This window comes from Oenanthe melanoleuca, chromosome 7, assembly GCF_029582105.1.
Source record: "Oenanthe melanoleuca isolate GR-GAL-2019-014 chromosome 7, OMel1.0, whole genome shotgun sequence".
NCBI classification, from domain to species: Eukaryota; Metazoa; Chordata; class Aves; order Passeriformes; family Muscicapidae; genus Oenanthe; species Oenanthe melanoleuca.
The window spans coordinates 31,254,499-31,275,860 of NC_079341.1; the positions used below are offsets into that span (position 1 = coordinate 31,254,499).

The 21,362-nt window shown below is 39.9% G+C and overlaps 1 protein-coding gene across 1 annotated transcript in view; it reads left to right on the top strand.

The window, feature by feature from the left end:
- The window catches only part of THSD7B (thrombospondin type 1 domain containing 7B), a 243,712-nt gene that overhangs the window by 13,391 nt on the left and 208,959 nt on the right, over positions 1-21,362 (top strand). The window lies entirely within an intron of this gene.

Here is a 21,362-nt window from a genome sequence, read left to right on the forward strand (position 1 = left end):
TCCAATAGCAGCAGCCTGATCAATCATCTTCAATCCAAGGGACGGCCTAATCGCTTCTTGTTGTGCTTTGAAAGGTTACATTACTCAGTTATCTTGCAGCTGAGCAACCTTTTCATGTTTGCCTCATGTAGGATTTTATAAATGTTCTTTCTTTCACTCTCAGTGTTTTGGTATGACCTGTTTAGTGAGAGTTAAAATCTTGCCCTAACTTTTTCTTGTCCCATTAACTTTTTACAGTTCTTAAACCTTTTTGGAATAGAAGACCTAATTGTCATGATCAACAAACATGATTTTTTTTTTTTTCAATCTCTTTATGAAATCTTTTTACTCCTTTCAGTGGAATAAGCATCCTGCCTAAGTAATTTCATCTGGCTTTATCCTGGGCTTATTCCTGTGCAGCTCAAGGACTTCTCTTCCCTTGGACAACCCAGCTGGGAGTGTGACTGACTCAGTTTGTTGTTCAGTGTCATTCCTGTGACCAGGAATCCTCTTCCCCTCCTCTGCTTCACTCCCAGCTGTGTGGGCAGCACATTGCAGGCTCCATTATGGATGGTGGATATTAGTTGATACTACCTAGGAAACACTATTGAATTCCTTCCTTAATCAGGCAATTTGGGAAGTAGTTAAGGACAATTGTGTTACCATCATTAGGACAGTACTTGTGAGTTCAGTGCAAAGACAGACACGAGAGAATGGGGAAAATATTTCCATCAAGCTTTCCTTTTGCTTCACTTCTCAAAGGTGTTTGACTGATAAAGTGACAGATGATTTAACTTCTTTTTTTCCTAAAAGTTTTATAGATCCTGATTTGTTTTTATATTTTTTCCCCAGAATCCTAGATACTTCATGAAAGATCCTTATTTTCAGGTTTTGTGGAACCAATTCTAACCAATACTTTACTTGTGGATAGTGCCATTTAGACAGTATTAGTCACAATGCAAAAGATTAACTTTTAAGCAAAAGGATACTTCCTTTTCTTAGAGACAGACCTGAGTAATAGTTACTGTACCCTGGATGCTACTTGTTGGCCCATAAATTTGTTTCCTCCCTACACCAGTATAATGAATGTATTTTGCCTGAATGAGAACTAAAAGGTCTGTAGCATTTTAGTTGTTTTTTTCCCCATGTAAATAGCAATTGAAGCAGCTGGAAAATTTTAGCTTAAGAATAAATTATCAGAGATTTGTTCCTTTTTATGTCTTTGGTATTGGCAAAGCTGTCTTGTCTGTTAATGTATTGCTGATGGATTTTTCATTTATTTATTCACTAAATCCTAGCAGTTTCTTTATACCCAACTCAAATACACATTTTAGTGCTAGAAACTGTCCTGTTACCTATGGACACACACATGTGTTCTGTTCTCCTTATCTTTGTGTAGCTGTTAACATGTGGATGATCCATACATCTGAATGTCTGGTTTTTTTAAAATTTTTTACTCTTTATCAGAACAAATTTATTCAGCCTGACTTCTGTATGCTTTGTGCACTGACAGCTGCATGGAGGTGCCATAGGATGTCACAGGAATCTGCTGATTGTTAATGTCATGCATTATTCTGGTTTCTTTATATTTTTTTTTTTGTCGTTCTTGTTAAACTAGGCTGGTAAATGCCATATGTAAAATTTCATAGCTTTTTCATAAAACCCTTCTAGTATCTTTCTGAAGACTCTGTTGATAAACTTTCCCTTAAGCAGACATACAAATTAAATGTGAGAACCTGCGGCTAAGAGAAGTTGCTCCAAGGCAATGATTCACAAGGATGAAAAATCAATAAAAGTTTCATTAAGAAAAGGGAAGAAAGTTTAGACTGGCTCTTTGCTTTGCTTTCCTGTGGGAAGTAAAGGGAGGAACCATTTTATTCAGCTTTATTCTTAGAAATAGGGATCATAATGTGTGTGGGGGTATTTTTGAGTGTGCTGCAAGTGGAATTATCCTCTGGAGAAGCTGCCTTGGAACCTGTTCAGGTGGGTGTATTTATGCAGGAGGTTGCAGCATGGAACTGCTGTCACAGGGAGCTGTGTCCTCCCCTGGGCAGAGGTTTCCACCAAATCCCCACTCCTCAGGGGCTCAGCTTGTATCACGCTGCTGGAGGAGTCCATCTGAAGCCTGACATGAAGGAAGCTGTATTTCCCCCCTATGTTTGGGAGGATTTTCTGTAGAATCAGCAGCAGTGGGGGTGAGCAGTGGGAGGGGGCTGTGGGTTTGGGGGCTGAAGCGTGTGTGCCAGCCCTGGCACAGGCACCTGCTCGGGCTGTGCGTGGGAGCCCCTCTCTGCTGGGAGTGTTGTCTTTTGGAAGCTGGACTTCTATAGCAACCATATTTCCCTGTCATAACTCTCAAGCTTTGTATTTTTTTTAGCTTTGCTATTAAAACTTGGTGATGACACATGTTAACAGTCTCCCAGTGACGTCCGGCAGTTGTACATCTGTTTGTTTTTATTAAATACTGGTTTTTGAAAAGTTGAAGGGCTGATCCGATTAAAACACAGTTAGGATGGAAAAGCTGGCAGAGGCTCTTGCAGCCAAGAGCAAATTTATTTCTCCAATCTTGTTTAAAAAAGCAGGAGTGCTGGCAGGGTTGAGTAGTAAATATGAGCTGTACATCTTGTTCAGTGAGCTTTTTCTGGATGCCTTGCGTGAACTGAACGGTGAGTTAAGTGAAACACACGTGACTGGGCTCTGACAGGGCTGTGGTGATGGATTAAAATCAGATGAGTGAAGCTGCTGCCACCCCAGACCATCTGCCCCACTCTTTGTTGTGCATCCCAGAACAGCAATATTTGGTCTGTTCATGAATCAGCTTTTATAAATGAGAATTTAGCCTGGAATTTTAAAGTCATCTGAACTGGGGCTGGTTTGCTTTAATCTGCTTCTCCTAAATGGTTTTGGGGAGCTTTCAGACCGCCCCAGCTGTTTGATAAGGCATACTAGAAATGGGCTGGTGTGTGTATTTCTGACCTGGGTAACGTACTTGTGCTGCTTCCTCACTTGCCTCTCCCTGCTCTGTGTGCACATTGATGTGGTTGCTCTGCTTTGTGTTGTATCCACAGCCCCCTGAGCGTCCCTGTGCCAGCATTGCCTACCCTGGGGGTCAGCACAAATGCTGCTCTCAGGCTAAACTTTCCTCAATGTACAATTGAGGTCCTCTTTCCCATTTCAATCCCACAGAACCACTGTACCCATTTGTAAATATTCTGCCTTAAGAGCAAGTTACTGTTTTTTGCTTAAATATTTGATAACATGCAGTGATTGCCTAACTTGCATCTTCACCTGCAGTGCACCTGAACTGTAATTTGAGGAAAAGTTGCTTGGTTTTAGAGCAAAATTGGATTGAAGTTGATTAGCTACAGCAAATGTGGTGTACCACAAACTGATGCTGGGTTGTGTTGATAGCAATAAACAGGAATAAACAAGTGTGTGGGGCTGGAAATCCCGTGCCTGCAGGTGCTGTGGGCTCCAGGGCGACCTGTTCACCTTTCCCAGGTTTTGAGCAGTGGCAGAGGAACAGATTGGATCAGATCTTGTTTCAGCATCGTCTGTTTCCACAGCTGAAGCTCCCATATGATCAGATCCTATAAATTATTTAAGATGCAGAAGCTGTGTAACCAGAGTCTCCTGTAAAGGTTAAGGCTCCATCTGTTCTGCCAACCTCGAGGACTGTGCATTTCATGCCATTATCTGTATTGTTGGGTGGCATTAGAGGAGTCAGGAAGATTCAGGTGTTGCTTCCCATTTGCTGCACAGCAGTGCAAACCTCAGTGCATTAGCACCATACACCTGAGATGCTCTTGGTCCAACTTCATTCTCAAGCAGTGAGAAAGGAGCTGAACTGGGCTGTACACAGCACCAAGGGATCTGAGAGGTTCTTGTGAGGAGAAGACAAAAAAATTAAATAGGAAAACCCAAAAAATCCAATCTTTTAGGTTTTCTTGTATATAGTCTGACTTGTTTAAAACATGCTTTCAGTTTAAAATCTTACAGCTAATCAGTATCTCAGGGATTCTGTTCAGCAGTGACAGTAGCAGAATTTCCCATGTAGCACCACCAAATGAAATGATTCCATGTGCAGGTGATGAGGATAAGAATGGAGTTTTGGAAATTGAAACTTCTTTTCCAGGTTTCTTCCTTTTGAAGAGCAGGAATTGAGTTTCTGAAAAGCTCCCTGAATTTTGCTTTGTGATATTAAAATGAAATATTGACACTGTTTTCTGTTTTCTCCTCCAACTCAAGTGATATAAAATCCCCAGAGAAATGCATGTTCTTAAAATGAGCATAGCTTCAGGTGTGGGTAAAGGAGTTTTTGCAACTATCACAGCTGTTTAGACTAAAATTATGGGAGTAAGGAAGGATGAAGTTTGGTCTCGTGGAGGAAGATTACAAACTTCTAAAGCTTAATTTTCAGAGCTTCATTTTCTCTTGTTCAGTTTATTGTGACCCTTCCTGGAGTCTCTTTCTTAAAGCTGGATGATTTCCTTTCAGTTGGAAACCAGGTGGGATTGTAGATAAAATATCTTCTGGGTAGCTCCTGTATAATTTTTCTAAGTATAATAATTATGTTTCAGTCTTGTATTCTTCTGATGTAAAACCGAAACTCCATGTAGTGTTCCAGCTTTTTTTTTCTGTGAGCAGTCTATAAAGCTTTAACAGGCATGGTGGTGACAGCTGCCTGGTACCAGTGTTGTTACTGGTGGTTAGAAATTGTGTTAATGGGCTCTGTTCTGGGGAAATTTATAGCTCACAGTTTGGGAGAGGAGGAGAACAGCCAAAGCTAAATAAAATAGGTTGTTTGCTTTCTTTTCTTCCTAATTTGAGAAGATTTTGTGGCAGAATCTGTTTGGCAGACTGGTCTGTCCTCATCCAAAGCTTTGTGTTTGTGACAGCTCAAAATTGGAATGATTTAGACCCTCTTGCTGTCATATATTAGCAATCTTCATTTTGCAGCTTCTGAAGACAGATCAGACAGGGCTGTTGTGGGAATTTATGGGTGGCAGTAGCACAGGCAGAGTAGAGAAATCTTGTTTCTATTGCCTGTGGAGATCCTGGTGGGGTGGGCAGGGGATTGGCCCCATCCCTGGCATCTCTGAGCCCTGGTCTTGGGAGATGTTTGGACTGGGCTATGGTGAGAGCCCAGGAGCTGTGAAGCAGTTTCAGGAGGTGTTCCAGGTGTGCATTTCCTCTGTCCCTACTGGAGAGTAGCTGAGACATTCAGTTTGCATCAAAGATTTATCCCAGAGTTGAAAAAAATTAAGAAGAGGCAGTTAAATCTCTCTTTATGCTTTTTGACTTTATGGGATTTTTTCATTCAGTGCCATGACTGAGGTTTTCTGAGCTGAATGCTGAAAATATAACAGAACATAAAAGCTCATAAATTTAGCAGAAGGTAGAAAGGCCATAGAATGAATAAATACATTTACTTTCCAGGAAATACCTTTTGCTAGTCAACTTCTGTCTGTTTAGGTCGGGCTCCACCTTCTCAAGCATATAAACTCCTGTGGATCTTGTTTCCAGAAAGAGATCTCTCCCAGAAGGCTTTGGTGGCTCCTTGGAGGGATACTAATTACTGAGGGCAGATGGGCATCCTTCCTAATTTTAATGCAACCACTTAGCTTCTTGATACTTTTAAAGAAAGAGAGTGGCCTAGAGCTGCATTCTCTTTTCTCTCTCTTGCCCTTGCACTGCCAGCCCCGTTTCCTGCCTGCTTTTGTGTGGACCTGTCCTGTCCCTGTGCAGCTTTGCATCCATCAGGGAAAGAGGAAAAAAAAAAAACACGGGTGAAATGAAGGTTAGTGGTCGTGTAGGACACCCTGTGCCGAGGGCTGTGATGGAGTGGGAAGAAGGATGTTTGCCAGCACATTACTGTGCTCTGGGTCATCAATAAAAGGAAATGTAATTGTCACTTTTCTTTTACAATACTTTCCCTTGGATTGTTTTTCCCATTTCTCTGAATTCATAGCTGTGACAACAAATGCTGTTTATGGGGACCAGTCAGCAGAGAGTTAAACTCTAGTAAATGGTATATAGTTCACCTAGGCTTAGCAGAATTGCAGGAAAGCAGAATTTACAGCAGAAAACTAACAATAAAATCCAACATAACAAATTGGGAGTTGCTAACTGCTGCTGCTGCTGTAGCAGGCGTCCTGCTGCACTGTGACCTGCCAGGTGTTCTTTGTGCTGTTGTGAATGCCTGTCTTCTTTGGGGGGGAAGCAATTCAATGAACAGACAGACAGAAGAGAGTATCTGTGGTTTTAATAGTTTTGTCAGGCCTCTGCTTATTCTTATATAAATTTTTTAATGGAAGAAGTAATAAACTTGATATTAAAATGCATCAGTGTATCTGAATGTATCTGAAGGGTGGTCAGGCTTACCTGAAGTCAACATGGCATTATTTTTGCTCATGCAAAGATGTTTTTGTCCCTCTAAAATCAAGGGGAATCATTTTCTCAGTCAGTCCTCAAACTGATCAGTAATTTCCTTCAGGGGGCTGAATTAGCAATAAAATGTTTGTGAGTACAAATTTTCTGAAGTGTATTGTTTCTCAATTTGTCAGAAAGACAGGCAGGGAAGGCTGTGACACCTTCCTGCTGCAGCGAGGAGCTGCTCAAATAATCTAACAGAAATCAAATCAGGATCAAAGCACTTCATTGATTTATTAATGGGATGTAATTAACCAGCAAGCAGTGAACTGGATGTTCAGGGCCAGTATCAGTAATGCACCAGCTGAGCTGCAGTACAAGAAGTTTAATATAACTTTATAAACACCTTTCAAGTTACAATCCCCAAAAGTTCCTAATCACCATCCCAGCTCCTGGTTGTGTGGGGATCTCCCACAGATGATGTGGATGTTGTGCCCTGTGGTATCTGCCTCCCACTGCTCTCTCTCCTCTGCTTTAAGAAGAAAAATCATGTCTTTAAAAATACTTTTCAAGCAGATTTCTCTCTTTGTTTCAGAAGTCTGACTGACGGCTCATGGTCATCCTCTTGAGTTCTGGACAGGCACCTTTTTTGGCAGTTTTGGGTGCTCCCTGTGCCATACAGAACTCTGATAAACTGCATCTTGGAGTGGCTCTTTCTGCAGATGATATTTAAATCCCAGCCTTGGGCTTACCTTAACTTAATGTACTAAGCAATGTGATACAGCCGTGACTGCTCATCTCCCCACTTATCTCCACTCACTTTGCAGCTGCATCCATTTCTGTTATTTGCTAAGTGGCCTTTCCATTTATAAAGGGTTTCAAGAATAGACGAGAAAACACTTGCAGTTTTTGCTGTATTATGTCTCGTTTTAAGAGACCAAATACTATTTTCATTTTAACAAAGAAGAAATACTTACTCATGTCCATGACTTCCTCTGGGTAAATAGGCAGTTTGTCTGCAGTAATTTCAGAGTGATGGAGCACTCAGATAAATTTTTGGTATTTTGTTTAGTTTAGTTGATGTGATCTCCAGTCTCTCACTCAGTTTCAAATCAAAATATTATTCTGGGTATCAGTTTATATTTCTGGCTTATTAAAGGAACAGATTATGTCTTGGCAGTTTATTGATCTGTTGCCAATTTACCTTTTCTTCCCCTTTTATTCACGGTGCAGCACAGTTCTGTGCTCTGATGGGAAGGAGGTGTGGTACTGAAACTCTCTCAGTGTCTTGCCAGTGCTGCACTTTGTGCATTGACAAGTCTGTTTGAAACATGACCACATCAGAAACGAGAGTAAATAAAATACAAATTAAAATAAAATCAGTTTTATAAAAGCTTTTGGTGCAGGGCTGTCTGGGGTTTCCCACCAGCAATGTGTGTGTGCTGGGATGGAGCACAGGCTGCAGCCAGGGCACTGCTCAGGAATACTTTACATCTGTGTGTGTTCTGCCCCTTGGGTGTCCTTCAGGGCACAGTGGAACCAAAGTTCGATCCAGGGCAGGGAATGGATCACTCAGTGTCCGAGAGGGATGGGCTGAGCTTGTCTAATGGCAGCTTCACAGGACCCAGGAGGCACTTAATCATACTGATGGCATGATTCCTTTAGCTCCTGATGTTCTTGAAACCTCATCTGTTTCTTAGCCTTGATTCTAACCAGCTTTTCCATATTTTTCTTTTCATTCTGTGGTAAGTTATAAAGGCTAATCTGTAATAATTTTTTTAAATACAATTTTGTGTTTTGCATGTTTGGATTTCTGTGATCCGTTTTAACAAGCTTATGCTTCTTTCTAGCTTTTTCATAAAGTACTTTGCAGTGATCATTTACATCTCTTGTAAAGATTTTGTTCTATTTGATTTGGGCTCAACATTGTTTCAAGTGTATAGTCATCACCCTTTTAACAACAGTGTAAATAGATATTGAGTATTCAGTTCTTTTAACTTATGGTTTTGCAGTTAAGTCAGAACTACTCATAAAGCATAGGCTACTACTGTGTTGTAGTTTCCTTCTGTTCATTCTGGTGCAAATACCAGTAGCTGAGGCTCTCCTGGTAAGTATACAACCCCAAAATCTGTGGAAGAGATATCTGAAATATTGAATCCAATTACTGAGTTTTTAAAGAAATATTTTACAGGCAATTAACTGTGACTACCAGTAATTTTTTGAAGTGTTATGTTGTTTTGACTGCATACCTAATGATGTTTTAATAGATGTCAGCTCCTATGCAAATACAAGAATTAGAGACGAGGGTGGATTTTTCAACAGCACAAAGGATAATTGGGTGTCTGACTCACATCAAAAGTTAATGCAAGTTGAGTGCCAAGGCCTTTTTGTGCCTCTGAATACCTCAAAGAAAGATAACTAGTCAGTGCTCCCACTGTATGACCCTGGACCAGTTATGTGTGCATCTAAGATTAATTTCTGTTTTGGTCTTTTAGCAATTTTTCAAAGTTAAATGTACATGAGTTGGCTGAAGTGAGTGACACGTGTGTGTGTGGAGTAAGATGTGTCTCGTGGGTGTTGGCTGGGGGTGATGGTACAGTCAGTACTGCCAAGGTGCTTTTAAAATCATTGTTGGGAATGTCAGCCTGAAGACACACTCTTGGTAGCTCCTCTCAACTAACTACAGGCTTTTCATAGAAGGCTGAACATTTTGATAGCCAGGTGTGTCAAAACTGATCAGCTGCAAAATTGCTATTCTTGAAAAGTAATGTTATCTAAACTTTTTTTATATTTTAAAATAGTGCTGTTGTAAAGACTCAGCCAAAGGAACCCTCTGCTGACAGTAAAAGGAAAAGCCAGACTTTGAGCCTTAGATGACATTCCTTGTTATGATACAGGCTGGTTTTTGGACTTCATGATGCCTGTTGGAGTTTACTGTGTTGTTCTTTGTTCTCCTTCAGTAATCCAGATCAGTATCCAAGCGGGAAACTCATTTGACCAAGCAGTTAAATAATATTCTCTCCCTCAAGCTGTATAACCACTTCTTCTTGTGGATACACTGGCTCTAGTCCAAGGTTTGAGTCAGCAGGAATTTCCACTGACTTTGTGTGAGGTCTGTGGAAACAAAATGATGAACACCACAAACCCAGGCACAACTTCTGACAAATGGTGTCCCAGCAGACAGCTTGATTGCTGGAAAACATTAATCAGATAAATGCTTCTGGGTAGTTTCTTTGTTGGTGTAAGGCCAGAAGATGATGTATGTGAGAATGAAGGTGTGTTTCTTACTGACCTTCAGCAAACTTTGGTTTTCCCTTCTTTCAGATGAGTCCAAGAGAGCAGCAGGAGAGGCCAGCCCAGAGTGCCCCAGTGGCTGTCCCTGTCCCCAGCACTGCCCACGCTGGCTGCCTGTCATGTTCTGTAAAAATGGGGAGAATATAGAGACGTTTTGATGTCCTCTTCCACTTCTGGCAGCCTGGAGTTTTAGAAAGCTCTGAGCTGGAGATGGGAGCTCTGAGCTGCACTATTATGAGGGATAATAACCTTCATAGCCCTGATGAACTCTGCCATGAATCTGTCTAAATGACTCTTGAAACAATTTGTACTTCTGACATCCAACCATCTTAGAGCAGCAAGGCCCAAAATTTCATTCATTGCTACCCTTCTGTGGCAAGGCTGAAAGAGAGGTTTTGCTAACTGCATCCTTAGGGCTAATAAATCATATTCTTTTTCCTTACAGTCCTTGGTTTTTAGCTGAATTATGCCTTGTATTTTTATAAGGTTTTAACATTGCTCCCTATCAGCTAGTGATACAGGGTGAATATTCCTTTTTTTTCCTTTCCTCTTAGTGGTTCTCATATTGTATACTATAGGCAGTATTTGAAATGTTTCACCCTGAAAACCTGAAGCATTCAGTGGGACATGGGACCCTGAGATGGTTTTTTCCCTCTTTTGTATAACCTCAGTAGTGATCATAAATACCAAAGGCAGCTCTATAATTTGGTTTAATAAGTCTTCAACTCCAAATGCCCTGCCATTTTCTGAGCCAGGCAAGCAGCACTGGCATGGTAGGAGCTCTGCTGCAAGGCTTGGAGCTGGAAATGAAAAAGGGAATTGTCTCCCCAGGAAACAGAGGATGCCCTGGGAATGCTGCACAAAGCCAAAGGAAAGATGATAAATAGACTCCTTAAGACCCAGGATATTGCATCCTAAAGCTGAAATCCTGCAGGACTGTGTAGGTAGTTGGGAAGCACGGCTGTGCTCTTCTTAAATATTAATTGAACCTACTGGCAACTTGCAACGTTGCAATTTTTGTTGCCCTATTCTCTTCTTTGGAGAATCTGTTACATTTTCCCTACATCTCTATTTCTGCTTCTGTTTCTTAAATATGCACTTGGCTGCCTGCTGCCAAATTACATGTTTAAGAGGTGAAAAGAAAACTTAATATCAGCCCTGTCATGGACCTTTTCCCAACCTTGCTGTGTAGTGCCCATCTGTTGACCAGACTGATGGAATGAATGATGAGAGATACCCTGTGAGATGTGTCAAGCTATTGAAAAATAATTTTTTCCTGTTTTCCCTTATTGTAATAAAAAAAAATAGATCATTAAAACTGTTTCATGAACGTGAATGAGCTAGAAAATATTATGACAAGGAAAGTTACTGAAGATAGAGAAATGAAATTTTAAGATGAGATTTATCTTCTTACTCTAATTTGTACTCCTGCTGTACTGTAAATGTAATAACCATCAAAATGAAAAATGCAACAGATTGATAATACCATTGAGTTTTAATTAAACCACTGAATTGAAAAGGGCCCAGATGGATAACTGGAAAATGTAGTTATAAGCCTGGTATGAAAAATGCTGGATTGCTAGTGATATGTCTTACAAATAAATGCTGTGCCAAAAATAATCTCATTTTTAGAACATCTTCCTAAAATTAATCATTAAAGTTTCTAAAACAGATGGTTTCTAGATTTTATTTAATTTGGCTGCCAAGCAGTTACCCTAGATCAGGAGTTGTGATTTCACCAAATCCCTGTCCCAGAGGCTTGTCCAGTGCTGTGGTGTCCCAGGAAGCACAGAGGTAGTGCCAAGGAATGTGAAAGCTCCAGTGAGGAAAATCATGCCTTAAACTATTTCAGTGTGGAAATTGCATTAATTTGGCACACAGTGCTTAACACAAAGTGATTTGACATGAAGTAGTGCTAAACACTGCCCAAGCAAAATACATCTTTTACTCCTGATATTTTTTAAATTATCATTTCAGTGGAGACTCCTAATCAAAAGGTGGCTCCATGATGAGACCTCCTGGACTCCTGTCTTGGCACATCACTCCAGGTAATATTTTTTGCCACTAAACAAGCTGGTGTGTAAACTCATACCTGAGTGTGTGTGCACAAGTGAGTACAAAACCCTGAAGTTTTCCTGATTTTATTTTCTGATGGAGTCTTCTGAAGTTATTGTCAAAGGGAATCTTCATCCTTAAGTTATTTTGTAGATATCTAAAAGTAAAAAAGCACCAGTCAAATTAAATTAGCTGTGATCAAATCCTAAAATTAGCATAGAAAGTCGTACAAATCAATATCTTGTTACCTTCAAAGCTTGTTATCTGTACCTTCTCATGAATTAATTCTAGAAACTTTATGCTAAATGATGTAAAAATTGATCTAAAGCTAGAAAAAAAAATTGGTGATCAATAAATTTCTTCTAGGCGGAGAGAAATTCATTAAATTCTATAGGTATTACATTGCCAGATATTCTTATCCTGCTCTGTTCTAATCACTACATTATTCTTGACTGAAAGCACATTAGCTGTAAAAATTCATGGAATGAGAAACAGAACATTATAAAGATTTTCTTGGGGTTTTGTCAGTAATGAGTTGTGCAGAAAAGTGGAACACACTCTCCTTGCCACTGAAGATGTGCTGTGTCTGGTACTGCTTAGCACTTCAGCATAACTGTGCCTTTTATCATTGCATAAGAAATTATTTCCTGATAAATTTGGAGAAGCATAAAATACACTTTTCTTTTCCTATCAGAAAGATTGAGCTTGTATTTCTCTACCTAAATATATTTCTTACAATAAAAGGGAGGTAGGAGTGATGAGGTTCAGCATGTCATTCAGAGAAATGGTTGATAGAGTACTTTTTGCTTTGTTGGCTTTCCCTGTGGTGATCATCTGTGTAATTTTAGCTGGGTGTTAGTGGCAATGGGACAGCTCTTTGGGCTGAGTCACTGTTTCAGCTGCTGTCCAGTGCTTTGGCTGGTTTTTTAACTATTAAGTTTTATTTTCTGGCCCTGTGGCTGCAGTGTCTGTTCTTTGCAGCTGTTTAGGGCTGGGTTAGGATTCCTCTGCTGATCAGCAGAGGTGTGCTCCAAATTAAATCATGTTTAGGAGACCCCCTGGCTGGATGCAATACTGGTGAGGACATGCCTGTGTGTGTGCTCCAAGGAAAACCCTCTCCTCTATTAATTACCATTTTCTTACCCTGTTTTACCTGATGGCAGATGTTTTTCCTAACATGCTGCCTGCCCTCTGGCCTTTTTTCCCTGTTCTTTTTAGTATTATTTTTCAATACTTTGGCTTCTGTATGGATGTCACTAGGAGTGAAAAATAGGAGTTGTTGATATTCATGTAAGTCACTTCCCTACTACTTCAGCTTATTTTGATGATTCAGGAGAGCCTACACATTATGTAAATTGAATAGCAAATATGAATTCCTATTGACAAGACAGGAGAAGTACAATTTAAGAAAAATGTAAAGCATGTGCCAAATAATAAATAATTTAAATGGACTGAATTGTCAGAAAAAACTGGTTAATAATTTGTGACTGATGTGTAGCTCTATTGTAATAAAGAAAATTTCTTTTTTGTGCATTGTAAGTCACAGAATAGACACATAAATGTGAAGGTACTATTTAAAGCACATATATTAAAAAGCCCCAATTTGACACTTAGCTCACACGTGGGTGCTGATGTTATCCCCTCAGAACAGTTAATAGAGAATAAGATACAATGGTGTCATGTGAACTTTCTCTTTTCCTGAATCTTGGGTGTTTTTGTTTAAAGAAGAGCTGCAATGTGGGTTGAAGTGAAATTCTTTGAGCACATCTGATTGAGATTGGATGAAGCCCAGATAACACTTGTTATGTCTGTGACAAATTTTGAGCAGTCACACTTAAATTGTCACAAGAAGTGGGCTTCTTTTGTATATCAAGGTTTCTAATGGATTTGCATCAGCAGAAATGAAGTGGAAAAATTCACATTTTTAATTACTGGAATCAACTTTATAAAGTTAAGCATTGCCATCTGTTTAGCAGTTTTATACTCAAAACTCCCCTGATTGGGCAGAGGGAGGTGCCCAGTGTGTGCTAAAACTGTTACCCTGGGGAAACCTTCACTGGCATTTGCCAAAAGTGCCTTTTATGACCCAAAGCATTTTGGTACCTGGAGCCCAAATCTGTGCAGTTATGTACTTCAGAACGTGTGCTACCTTTATTTCATAAACCAAGATGTCTGAAGTGCAGTGACTTTGAGAATATTTCAGTAAAACCCTAGTTTTGTAACAGCCCAGTCTCACAAATATGTGTTTAAATGGCTCACAGGTTGTTTCATGCAGCCTGTGAGTGGAAGGCAGGCTGCAAATCCAGTCTGTGAGCATTCCACCCAACAGATCTGGATAGCCCTGTCTGCAAGGGAAATGTTTTCCAAGGGTAGATCTGAGGTGCCAGCCACAGGCAGCCTCACATCATTCCTTCTGTAACTTCAAATTAAGCATGTGTTCAGTTTCCCAATGATTAAAGTGCTAAAATATTGATATTATATATACAGTATTTAAAAATTGCAAATTAATTATTAAGTTGAAACTTTAGACTCTTCCTCCTTCAAAGCTGAATTACTTTTAACAAGGCCACAGTTGTATGTTAGCCTGAGCCAAAAGTTTGACAAGATAGATTAAAAAAGCACCTAATTACCCTGTAATTCAAACAGTGTTATGGAAAGCATTTTCTTATTTAGACTCTCTTACTGTGTTTACTCATCCCACTGCAAGTTCACCAATGCATCATTGTACCCTTGGCCTCATTAATTTGTGCAAAAATGGCTTTGAAGAACACTTAGGGGATGAAGGTTGTTAAAGCTTGACAATTTAAATGATGTTTATTGATTTATGCCATTAGTGTTAGACATTCATATATTACAGTGAAAAAATGTTTTTTCATGCATATTTTGTGGGACTTTTGCAGTGTCAGAGCACATCTCACCTCGTGCCCTGCTGGGGGTGGGTGGCTGGGTGTTTTGGGGTTTCCTTGTGCTCGCTCTTGCTCCATGTGATTTGGGAGGTTAATGTTACTCTCAGTCTCTGGGAGTTCTGATTTTTCTTTTCTTGGAGAAATGAGGGACACAGAGCCTCTGTGTGTCACCCCACCTCTGATAGCAGCACACCTCTGAATTTACTGGTGCTGTGCTCTTTCAGGTTGTGGAATAATTTGGAGTTGACAGACAGTAAAATTTAGCTTTCAAAATTTTGCTTTTTGACCTTTCAGGAGAGTAGCATGTGCTTCTGTGTACTCCAGGTTTTAATACAAATATTACAGTATTCCAAGCTCTTGTAAAGTTGTTTTATCACGAATGTAAGGAGGTGATGGAGATGGCTACAGCAGGATGCACCTGCTGGGGAGCAGTTTCTTTTGATATCACCTGTAGTTCAGTAATTTTGCAAAAATTTGATAATGAAAGCACATGCTATTATTTCTGTCTCTGTTCCCATGACATTTAAGCCCAGGAAATAAAGGCAGGCGTTTAGTCCTTCATACTTCAGAGGGGTATGAGCACTCTGTTGAGCCAGGGCCTGGTGAGAATGAGTTGCCTTTAGGAGCAGTGAAATGACTGAACCTCTGAGTCTCATTATACTATTTTACCCCTGATCTTCCAAAGCTATTGCTATTTGTTAATTCATTTGTAAAGCAGGTGTCCTATCTGAAATTTTCTGAACAGCCCATCTAGTCAAAGATAAAATCAGATACAAAATTGCTGTACAGTGAAGTACAGAAAACTTTCATATACAGTAAAATTTACTGATAAAACTGGTGGTAGGCTTAATAAAAGGCAGTTGATGAAAAGCAACATGTAGTCTCTGATATATACAAGGGAAAGAGATAAAATATAGTGGCTTGTGAAATAGTCAAAGGAGGGCTTTGCCTGAATTGTGAGGAGCAGCTGGGCTTTGCACGCTTCAGGGCTCCCAATCATCCTACTCAGAGCTTTAGATCAGGGGAGCAGCTTTTGGAGAACTCCAGCTCCAGAATGGCAGCATCCTAAGGCTTCCCATTCTGGGGTGGGGCTATCCCACAGTGCAGACCTTGTTCCAGCTGTGGGACTGATGCTGAAGCCTCCACAGGCACCTCCAGCTCTCAGCTGGCTCAGCACTGGCTGTAGGACCAGTCCTGCAGCAGCAGCAGATCATTTTCATTGAGCTGTAGCAGCTGCTTTAAACTTCTGCAAACTCCTGCTGTATGGGAGGGCTGGAGCTCACACAATGTGGTGTCAAATATGTGATGCAGTGAGCAGAGAATGGAAGATCCTGGATGTTCCTCCCTTCGTGGAAAGGGAAGCTTTGAACAGAGGAGTGTATATGCAAGGCATTTTTTTGAGAATTATTCTCTGGCATTGCAAAATAATTGCAACAATTGCTCTTTTTAAGAACAGAGCAATGTTGTGAGAGAAAATTATTTGTATTTTATGCAAAGTTTTGATCCAAGTGTAAAGTGGTAAAATATTTGTAGTAATTCTCCATCTGTAGCAAACTTTTATAACCAGTGCCCCATCTGTTTCAAGCTGCTGCTTTGAAACTTTCAAAGTGCTACATCTCAGCCAGAGCCAATACACTTGTGCATTTATAAATTCAGTGTTTTGCATGATGCATTTAGTTAAAGAAATACACCTGGCTTACTGGGTTGTTTTTTTCCCTTGTACTGTAATGTTTCATGGAGTGTATTAATAAATAGCATTTTGTTACTTTTTGCTGAACATTCAGTTTTTGAGGAAGAAAGCAACCATTTCTAATAAAAATAACTGGTTGTGCTTCATATTGCAGCTGTGACAGAAGCACTGAACTGCTTGAAGGGAACAGTGTTGGGCCTTGTTATTAGCATGGAAAACCATAATTATGTTTGTTGAATTTGAAGTCTGAAGTTCTTAACTCAAAATCCAAGTTGTTTTTTTTTCCCCCCCCACCTAATTTATGAAAACCTCATGGCAGATCATCCTTCAATCTTCTTTTTGGCTCCCCCCTCATCTGCATCATCACAGTTTTGCCTCAATTATTTCCAAAGTTGATCTTGTCTCCCCCTTTTGCTTCCCTATACCTACAGTTCAAGCATAAAAAGTTCTTTTAGTAGATTTTATGGGCTCTATTTTTGGTTTTCAAAGCTTTCAAGGAGTTGCCTGCACACCAGACAACCTCTTACTCATTTTCATTTTTGTCTTCCAGTCATTACAATAATGAAAGATTTAGGAAATGCCTCACCAGCAGCATAAGCCATCAAGTCTAAAGATGTAAACAGATTACAGTTTCACCCACTGTCAGCTTTGCCTGCTCCACCAACATGCTATTTTACACCAGACTTTGGAAATCATTTAGTTGATTGATACAGCAATAAAAGGGCACTTAATAACAACCAAGATAAAAAGCTTTGCCTAACATTCTTCGTCATGTGATAATGATCCTTGCAACATTCCAGACCTTCTTAAATGATGAAAGTATTGTACATGAAAATGCTGTTGGAGAAAAAAAACCTCCCTGCACTCTGACAATTCCTGCTTGGCTGAGAGGACCAAATAAAAAAAGTTTCTGTTTCATCTTGTGACATCTGTCATCGCAGGAGAATTTGGAATTGAGTGAAATCAGAGGAAAATTAACTTTAGAAAAGCATACCAACCTTTTTGGGCATGCAGTTATTTCCTGCTATGCACTGGTCAGAAAAGATTAAGCAGCAGTCAAAATAGGGCTGAATATTGTATGATCTCTTAATTTATTATAAATTTGGTTGAGCAGTACAAGTATTACTTTGCCACAAATATTTTCTAGGTTTTTCTGCCTCAGATTAGATGCAAATGTGTACTTTCTCCAGCTAAGGAAACACAAAGCTGTGGATGGTTGCAGTTTTCTGTTGAGGCTGTTTTCACTGTTCCAGGCAGTCCCTGCAGCTATGGCCATGTGGGATCTCCTTCCCTGGGTCTCCAGTGAAAATGAGGTGTTGGTTCCTCTGTACTGAGCTGCACTTCATGGTGAGGAGCAGGGAATGAGTTGGGAGCTGCTGTGTGTGTCTTAGGAACACATTAGAGGCTGTGCAAAAATATTGAATGTAGGGCTTAAGAGATTATGTGTATGAAAGAGAAAAGAATCAATTTAAGATGGAGAATCAGGGATTTTGCTATACTGCTGCATCCAGTTGATCTCTGCTGGTGGAATATTTCTTGCAAGATTGGGGCAGTTAAAATAGAAACAGTTGAATGTTAGTGGACTTTCTCTGAGAGGCAAAGAAAGACTGAGAATAGCACTGCTAGGGCAGAACTGTGGATGAAATCTTTGCTATTTAATTAGAAGCTTAATGTTTGGTGTGGATGGGTAGTGGCAAAATTGCAGAAGTGAAAATGACAATTGAAACTCAGATTCAAGGAGCTCTGACATTTCAGTTTCTGCTCAGAATGCTGCTGACAATGGAAGGCATGTGCATACTTTTCCTTTTGCTTTTAGCCTGGTTTACCATCTTGTAGTGAATTAAGTCTTTCCCCATCTACCCCCATGAACCTGCCCAGTTTTCAGCATTTTGTGGCTCAACAGACCCTTTTGGTGTCTACTTCTCAGGGCTTAAAAGCATTCCAGGTAGTTAATGGGATATGCCTCCTGAAAGTAAGGATTTCTGAGGTCATACCTACAAACTGCTTTTTGAAAGGTGACTTAAATATTTATATTCCTACACAAAGAATGGGAAAATTCAGAGCTTTAGGTAAAGAATACCTTTAACCTCAGCTGTGTGGAGAGCTTCTCTGGGCAGAAGGTGCACATGTGGCCATGACCTGGGTGCTCCCAGTTTGCTGCTGGAAAAGCTGATTTCTCTCAGTTAACCACTGAGGGCTCTTCCCTTGAGGGGCTTTTATATCCAGTCAGTGCATCTTCATATCCACCCCAGCAGTAGTGTTTGTTCTTACAAAAATATCACAAGTATCTATCATAGGCTTGTCTCTAAGTCCTGACATCTAGTCAATAAAAATTAGTTATGTGTGATTCTTCCTCCATCTGCACTCTCATTTAAGCCAGTTCACAGAAAATCTGTCACAAAGTAAAATTGCAGGGCTGTAGGTGGCTGCAAATTCCCAAATATCTGCAGAGGACGTTTAAATATAATATTTTGCCCTTTGAAAACACTGGTTCAGTTTTGTTTCTGCACTAGCCACTACTACAAGGTGATTTCCATTTCATAGGGAACACATGATATGCCCAAATGTGGACTTGGAAAAACTCTTCTCTTTGAACTTATATTTGTGGAGTTGAGTATCAAACCAGAAGGAAAATGCCTGAGGTGTTAGTGTCTAATTGACATGGAGTCACACTGCAGGCATAGAATTTTCCTTTTCTTTTTTATCGTAAAAATACAGAACAAATATATCTAACATTCCATTGACTTTCACAGGCATTGACTCAGAATGTACAGTGTTCCATTTTGGGATGAAATAGGATTCTTGTTCAGAACTGGCACCAGTCTTATAAAAAAAAAAAGTACTTAACCTGCCCTTAAAGTGTCTGCTGTGCAGAATTATCTGAGACTTGAAGTCTGAAGTAAGTGTGTATCCTGTTCTTAGGCCTCTTCATATATATATATATATATATATATATATAAACATATATATCTCACTAATTTATTAGTTCTGAACTGTTTGAAGATCAAGCAGCATTCTAATTACTGCAGTTCATTACTGACAAGTGTGATTAACAGCACAGCAGTGGTTAATCCAGATGCTGCTGCCAGTGCCAGGCTAGGTGGGTGTATGAACTGCTGCAAATAAATTGACAAACACAGGTAGTGCTGATTTATTGGAGGACATTTTTTGGGTTTTTTTTTTCTAATAAGTATTTTAAATTAATAGGTATTCTATATATTGCAAATGACTATAAACTGCTGTTCTGGGACACAAGGTGCCCAGTCTTGGGTGTCCAGTGGGGCTAGAAAGTTTAAGCATTGATCCAAGCCTTGATCCAAGATGATTTTGGTATTCTTTCCAAAGAGTAGAAATTAAAAATCAGCAAACCTAATATTTAAGAAGTGATTCCCCATCCTTTTCTACCTGTTGGTGCCACCTCTCCCTGAGCTGAGCAGTTCTAACTCGTGTTCTGTGAGGATACAGAGCCCTGCTGGATGAGTAGGACAGCAGAGGGAAAAAAAGGGTTTGGCAGTTACTAAATTAGCACTGGAGATGAGGAATTATTGCCATTTCAGTTCTTAAGTTGTCACTGGAAAACAGGATTAGAGGAGGAAGGATTTCTCTAAGCCTCAGGAGAAAAGCTTTTTGCAGTGGAATATTGACACAGGAAGAAATGCCTGTATTCTGTGCTATAGAGCACACTTATGAAAATTATTCAGTGCCAGTCACAGTTGGCTCTTCTGATATTTCTTGTATGTAATTCATAAGAACAATCAGAGGAAGCTGATTTATATAGAAGTCAGCCTTTTTCCACTGTGCCTCTGTGGCTCTCCTAGGTTCCTGTGAGGTGGCTGATGGCAGTGAAGGTGTCCTGGCTCTGGCTGCCACTGCTGGTGTAAGACCTGCCCTGGTGTAAATGTCCTGGCTCTGGCTGCCCCTGCTTGTACCTGCTGGTGTAAGACCTGTCCTGGTGTAAATGTCCCAGCAGAAGGGTGTAGCTGCCTGGAGAAAGGTTATTCACTTTGATAATGCTGGCTGGTATTTCCTTGATTTGCCTTTTATTCCTTTACAGACTATTTTCTTAGGTCTGTTTTTGCTAAGAAAATGCAAAATATCTTCTTTAGAACTTTTTTTTTTTTAGGGTAGTTTCTTTCCAGTTTTTGTATGGTGCATCAGATACTGGGTCTCAGTCATCAGAACTATGAAATGCTTAAATAGTGTGGTGTAAGGAACAGTAGGATGTTGTCTGCATTGTTTGATAAAACCTGTGCAGACAGGCACCCAGTGTAGATTGACTAGCTAAACATTATTTCTCAAAATTGAACATTTTTGAGAATACTACAGTAGAATTTGGATCACACTGTAATATTATTTTGGTTAAATGCAAGATGGTAAATCAAAAGGTTCTCTTAAGGGGAAGCAAATGGGGCTAAACCAGTGGCAGTGATGAGATGTTCTCACACTGATTACTTGGGTTCTCAGGGGAAACTGTGGGGAACTGAGCAATGGAAATAAATCACATTGTGGCACCCATCAATGTGCTATGTATTGCTTTTCTTAAGCAGGTCTTGGAGTAAGGAGCATACTAAACCCTGAAAGGCTCTTGTCTGGGCAGAGAAAGAAAAGGAACACCTTTAGGATGACAATAGAGAGAGAGTGACAGAATGGGAAAGAGAACAATTTGTTTTACCAGCACTGAGGTGGACATATTCTAAAAATGTATAAAAGAACAGGATAAAGTATATGTACATAGAATGCATTCATAGAGACTTCTTATTGTTTTTACCCTCCAATCTCCATGTTAATACCTTTGGGTGAAAGAATAAATAATTATTTGTGCTGTGGAGAAATGGTTTTTGGACTCATTTTAATGGGAAGTGTCACAGTGTTGTGGAAGGGAAAGAATTAGAGGTGTTGTGTTAGCAGGGCTGGAAAGCAGAGGCAATAGCCCAGAGAGCTATTTTGAGACTGGGTGATTTCATCCAGGAGGAGAAAAAGGCTGCATAATCCCTTCCCCAAAGAAATGAATATAGAGGAGCCAGAAGGAGCCCAAAGATCAGCTCATTCTGCCACTTTTAACACAA